We start from the raw sequence: 6,700 nt of genomic DNA, 5'->3' as shown, positions 1-6,700 counted from the left end.
AGCTTGAAATAAGTTAATGTTAATTTGTTTTTCTGTGTATCAGGTCACGAGGCTTGGGTATTACTTTGTGATTCTACCTTTGATCACTTGGTGAAATGGGATGTCCAGATTTATTCAGTACAAGTAATTTTTTTTAATCCCATTGTAATTAAGACTCCATGTTAGGTTAAAAACATAGCCTTAAAGGCTTCTCATTCTCCTTTGCAATATTTTTTTCTTTGCAGTTTCCCCCATTAGGACATAGACTACTTAAGCTGAGCCTGCCCAGGAAGAAACCCTCATTAACAAAGCAGAGAATTTGGAAATGTTACAGATGTTTATTGTTTTAGGCAACTAACTCTTCAAATGATGTGTTATGCAGCAAAAACTAATAATTTCTAGAAGACACGTTGGGACTACATAAATACCAGTTACATATATAACTTTTGCCAAGTAGATTTATGAATCTTGCCCGAGTTAAGTATTATTACAGAGATTGTGAAACGGCATTTCTTCTTTTTACAGTGATGACAAATGTTAAGGTGGGGGCTATAATGTCTCTCAAGGACACACATGACGGTAAGTTATTGTCCCAGTATTTGAACAGTAATCTTTTATTTGTTGGTCCATGGTATTTCTCATGTCACAGAGGTAAACGGCCCGATGTCAGCATTTGGAAGTCACAAGTGAGCATAATAGAGACAATTTCTTGAGATTACTTGTGTTAGCAGTGGGACCTCTATCCTATCACATATACTAAAATGCCTTTGTTGAATGTTTCATAATTATTGCTACATTTTCTTTTGAGACAGGTATTGCTATGTTTTCTTGGCTCGTTTTGAACAGCTGGGTTCAAGTCATCATCCGACCTCAGATTCTCTAGTAGCTAGAATTGTGGACTGATGTTTCATACTAATAGTGATATGCTATGACTATATAGAAGAAACGTTTAATGTTGTTAACATACTAATTTGGATTTATAATTAATTCATGCAAAGATGCAAAGCTACATCTCTAGAAATTGCTACTCCTGAGTATCATCAAGAACACCATCGACACACTACATTATAATTAATAGTATCACATGTTTGCACAATATGGCTCTTAATACTTTTGAAGTAGCTGTCGCATCTTTCCCTAATGTTCCAAATAAGTCATGCTACATTAGAATACTGTAAGAAGAAATTGTCTTTATCACCTCTTTTTAAAAATAAAATTATCAAACAAACAAACTTGGAGACTGATCAAAATCAATGACCAAAGCAGATCTTTCAACCCGGCAAACCCAGTTTTCTAGGTGGCGGCGAGGAATAGGTTCCCAGGGAATCTTTCAGATTCTAATCTTTGAGTATTTGATATGTGCCTTGTGCCAGTCACTGTTCTAAAATGCTACATATATTTTAACACCGTTTAGAACAGCGGATCTTCTGTTACATTACACTACACTTTAATTTAGCTATTCAAGCTTTCTGATACTTAGAGGTGTGGGCGAGAATGTGTGCGTGCGTGGGTGGTCGACTACACCTTCTGAGGAATAAAGAAATTCAAAGCCCCACTTTTTCATTGCCCCCACCCCACCCTAAAGATTACAACAGAGTGCTCACTCTACAATTGAGTTCTTCTACAGATCGCTGGGGGGCGGTGAACCCTAGGATCCTGCTAGGGAGTCTAAGCCTTAAAGAACAAGAGGCCAAAGTGTGTCCATCTTTTCTGCTTCAGAGCCTATGCCCTAAGTTCCTGGCAGCATCTCTCTACCAGAGAGCTGACCACCAGGGTGCGGTTTATGGAACTTTCCCAGAGGGCAGTCCCCAGGTCCCTGGTACCCCTCTCCAAGGTTGGCTGGCTCACCGGCGAGCATGGGGCACCGCAGCTGGGCTTTGCACCTGGAGCGGGGTGCAGGGTGGGGGGGAGAGTCAGGGCTAGCAGGGATGGGCACACACTCTCCGGGCTAGGAGCTAGGAGCGGACCCCACAGTTGCTCTTGGGGGCCGTGCCTAGCAAGTATCGCGGGACTTGTGCGCCTCGCAGGAGCCGCGGCTCCGGGAGCAGCTGGAGCGCGCTCGGGTGCTCAGCTCCCCAGCCCGGGGAGGAGCGGGAGCCGGGCGGGAGGAGGGCCGGGGTGCTGGTTACGTAAATGATCCTAGCCCAGTGACAGGCCTCCAGGCTGGGGCTGCGGGAGGGGGAGGGCCCGGCAGAGGGGGGCGGGGGCCAAGTGACCAGGCGGCGGCGGTGGCAGGCGGCTCTGTCGAGGTGACAATGTGCTAGGAGCCCCGCTCCGTCTCCTGCGCCTCCTCGGCCTGGGCGCCCCCTGGCCACGCTCGCCGAGCCTCGCGGCCGCTCGCCGCGCTATGTGGGAGCGTCTCCGGCGCTGGCCGAGGCCGGGGCCGTCTTGCTCTGCTCGTCGCCGCGAAGGAGAAGTGTGAATAGAGACGCGGACGGGAGCCGGGGCTGCGAGCCGTGCGGGCTCCAGGTGAGCACCGCTCTCGGCGCAGCTGGCCGCCTGCGGGTCGCGATCGTGACAGCATCCCGAGCGCGGACCGCCGAGCTCTCACCGCGGGATCCTCAGCCACCAGACCAGGTCTCAGTCTCTCTCTCTCGCTCTCCTCCTCCCGGTGACGGTTTGGGACGGGCCCCTTTCGGACTGCTGGAGAGTCAGGCTAGGCGTCGCAAAGTCCCGCCGTGAGTGACAGCGCTCAGAACCCCAGCCCGGCAGGGACAGGGGAAGCTCGTGGACCTTGAGAGTTAATCTCCCGGGTCCTCTGTGCACGCACTCCCGCGGCGGCTTGCAGGTGCGGCGGTAGATGGGGAAGCTCGCAACTTTCTGCAGCCGCCAGCCCTCCCCTAGGCTTTTCCTGCGACTATCCTCTGAGCTGGCGTGTGTTGGTCCCCATCCACGCCCTGGGGGCGCTCTCCGTTGCCTTAGAGTCTCTTCCTAGGCAACTTTCTTTCCCAGTTGCGGACACCCCTGGGTGCTACTACTCATAACACCAGGCACGCTCGCTTTGGCACTTTGATGTCTTCCTTACAGCTTGCTCTTTCTGTCATTGTCCTAGTCGCCCCAGTCTCCTATTCTCCCCGTGTGTCTGTCTCTCACTCATTTTTGTAGGTCTGATTTTCTTTTTGGCTTTTGGTCCCCTTGCATTCCTCCTTGTGTCTGTTTCTCTTTCATTCTATTTGCTCTGGTCTTTCTTTGAGCAGTGACTACGTCCCTGCTGTACTGTATGTTTCATTTGTCTCTCTTGCACACTTTCCCCTTTTCCCTGTTTCTTTTCCAGCTCCCAATTCCCTGATTCCATAGCTGCCTTTTTTCTGGAAGCCCCCAGATGCATACCCCTCCCATTACTCTGCGCCCGTGGGAAGGCGGGAGTGCAGCAGCCTTCCTGCATCTGGACTGCCCTGGAGCTGAATGAGGGGCTCAGGGACCAGAATAGAGTATGTCGCTCCAGCCTCCCCACCCGGGGTCCAAGGGCACTGCACTACGGGAACACAGCTGCTGAGGCTTCAGTTCTGCCCAGCCAAAGCTGTGTGAGAATGGGAATCCCTCACCTGCCCTGTGTCTTGACTGTGGTTAGTTGAAGTCCCAGGTGCAGAATCTTCATTTCCAGCTTTACTGATAGCTACGGGAGAAGAGTCAGTGGGTGGGCAAACAGAATGTTTGGGATGAAGGCAAGGCAAATGTCAAAAGGGTGGGCACTCTCATGTAAAGGCATTGGAGCAGGTGAAAGGAGCGCTGCCACATCCAGTTTACACTCAGCCTTTAGGAGAGCAGTGTCCCCTTGAGATGCGCCACCCTCTCTTACAAGAAAATCCTGATTTATTTGCAGGATTAAGGGTACTTGACCACCCCATGATGTTTCTGGTTTCCTTGGGATCCTAAGGTTTTCGCGAAATCTGTTGCTCAAAATCTCTTAATCTCTCTTTCTCTCTCTCTCTCTCTCTCTCTCTCTCTCTCTCTCTCTCTCTCTCTCTCTCTCTCTCACACACACACACACACACACACACACACACACACAAGCGCGCACCTTTATGTGTTTGTGTTCATGCCCTCTAGTGTTAAAATAAAACCTGCTTGCTGTCATAGTCTTCACTTTGGACTTCTCACCTCCAGGGGTCTTTCTCTCTCTGTCACTCCATTCTTTCCCTTTCCTCATTGACTTTTGCAACTGCATTACGAATCTATTCCTTCCTGGTCTCTGCAAAGTCTTCCTCTGCTGCAGATTTTAAATCTTTATACTGAAACACTCTTCTATTGACTTCAGAGATCGACAGATGTCCATAGCCTAATACAGGTTTTGAAGGTTTAAGAAACACGTACTTTCCCTTTATGGTGTGCTATAAACCAGGACTTCTCAGCTCCCTTTTTGCCCTGATTACCTTCAGCTCCATGGAGAATTTTTGTTGTTGTTGTTGTTGTTGAGAATTGAGAATTGCAGGCTGCTCATGCATGTTTAAACATATGCTTTGAATTATTTTCTTTGTTGGACATCCTATGTGTCAGACGAGTTTTCCAGGAAAAGGAAAGGAATCTCCTAAGCAATTACAGGGTGTTGCCAGTGTACATTAGTTCAGACACAGAAAGTCTAGAATGGAACTGGATGTTCTCCCAGATATGTAGACTCTCACTCTCCAGGAGTGTGGAAAGCGAGTATTTGGAGACTCAGTTAATGGATTAGGGTACAGGTCATGTTAAGATTCTATGTCACCCAGTTATGCTAATAAACGGTCATACTTGAAATGAAATCTACCTCTGCATTTCTGTTTCTGTTAGTCTCCTGGAAGGGAGAGTTGAAGACTAAGCAGCGAGGGTGTGGGGTCAGAATGTTCTGCTTCTTTCTTGCCCATTTTAATGCACACTTTTACCTCTCTCTGCAAGTAACTTGGTAGATACTGTGAAGAAATCAGAGTATGGGTATCATTCAACCTTGCTAACTGAAAGTAAAATAAGATGTGACATCACTTTGGGTGAATGTGTTCATTTTTTTTTTTTGAGGTGAAAGTTCTTTAATGTAAAGAGCAGAGGTATCAGTTTAAAATATTTGGGAGCTATAGATTAATCGGAATGCCAAATAATCACTTCCCTTAAATAGTTTATAGATCCCTTACTGCTTCAAGTGTCGCTGAGAGGTGTGATGTTACAAGCATATAAGGATTTTGCAGACTGGTTGGAATGGTGAGCGGTCACAGTTCTCTCTTGATGCCACACGAGCCACCATTTCAAACAATAAACCACCATTTCTATGCAGAAGCATGTTTAAATATTTGTGTCTTAAAATATGACTTGTAAATTACTTGATACTATCTTCCACCCTAATTTGTATTTAAACATAACAAGGACAACGAAAATGGAAATTCTGGCACTGGTTGAGATGCCTTCTAATTTCTTATTGATTTGCCCAATTAACTGTTAAACTTCATGTGAATTCATTTCAGGTTAAGCAGTTTTATCAGAATAGAATGCATTTCATCTTGCAATGCTTGCTTTCACAAGTGATGTGTGCAGCATGAGTATTTCTTTCTATTCAGTTTTCTTAAGAGAGATGACTTATTTGGTACTGTGAGCTTATGAAAATGTGGACATTTTAGGAATAATGAAAGTAGAAGCAACGAATAAGTGTTTTTAGTTTTTAAAATTGGACAAATGCAGATAGTTCTAGAAGAAACAAATCGAGAGCAAGGCACTAGTAGAACTAAATCTCATTACGTAAAGAAAGTGACAACCCTGTTTCTGGTAGATGGTCATTGTGTTTATGGATATAGACAGTTTTTAGAGCTGTTTCTTTTGATTGATTTGCTTTGATAGATATAATGCTCTAAGTTACAACTGTGATAGTAACACAGTGTTGACTGTGACATCCAGTATCACCTTCTTGGGGTTATGTATCTGCCAGTGGGAAAGTGTAGACATCTTAAATCTAATGGGATCTGGCAGGATCATTAAGTCTGAGTGACTATGTGCCTCCTTACCAAAGAATTTCAGCTAGACTTTGCTTCTAATTTGTCTTTCTGTTTTTGTTATCAGAAAGAATACCACAATACGGAAAATACTTAAATATATGTACTAAATTGATTGGAAAAAGTCTATAATGACCTTTCTTAAAGCAACACATTCTACCTAACCAAATGACACACACATACACATAAAATACAGCTACATTATGCCATTGCATGATTTGATGAAATGTGCTATTAATAAATTAGATTTCTATTTACAATTCTTATCTTCAGGGATGGTGTTCAATTAAAATATTGTGATACATATTTCTGAAGAATTTAGGTTTCCATTGTGAAATTGAATCCAAAACATTTTAGGAAATGGCTATCTATGTCAATTTAGTAATAGCTGGCCATTTATTGTGCAACATTATAAGTTATCTGAGAGCAAAATATAAATCAAAGTTTATACTTTGCCTTTCATTCTTCTTGATTCATATTTAGGCTCAAGTCTGTGTTTTCAGTATGTATAGTGATGTATTTAATTGTTCTTACTTTTCTTGTCAGGGATGCATGACAGGTGGCTAATGAAATAGTCATGATTTTAACAAATGTCTGCTCAAATGTCACTATGGTTATTTATTTATTTAATTTATTCATTTATTTTGTTTTCTTTCTGTATTTCATAGTGCATTTGGGACATGCTTATTTAAGTTTAAATTCTTTAAAAAGTTATTACAGATCCTTTGATGGGCCTCAAGCAATAATTGTAGACATTCTTTTCCTTTAAG

At 44.2% G+C, this 6,700-nt stretch overlaps 1 protein-coding gene across 3 annotated transcripts in view; it reads left to right on the top strand.

Moving 5' to 3' along the window:
- Positions 1–2,215: 2,215 nt before the first annotated feature.
- Positions 2,216–6,700, top strand: part of Galnt13 (polypeptide N-acetylgalactosaminyltransferase 13) — a 491,359-nt gene continuing 486,874 nt past the window's right edge. For 2 of the 3 annotated variants that reach the window (XM_038338252.1, XM_038338250.1), the window contains exon 1: positions 2,216–2,556. The gene's annotated coding sequence lies outside the window, so the exon portion shown is untranslated. The remainder of the gene's footprint in view (positions 2,557–6,700) is intronic. The other variant, XM_038338251.1, reaches the window with a different exon arrangement.

This window comes from Arvicola amphibius, chromosome 7, assembly GCF_903992535.2.
Source record: "Arvicola amphibius chromosome 7, mArvAmp1.2, whole genome shotgun sequence".
Classification (NCBI taxonomy): Eukaryota; Metazoa; Chordata; class Mammalia; order Rodentia; family Cricetidae; genus Arvicola; species Arvicola amphibius.
Note: the sequence above shows the minus strand (reverse complement) of the source record. Positions and strands in the feature narration are given on the sequence as shown.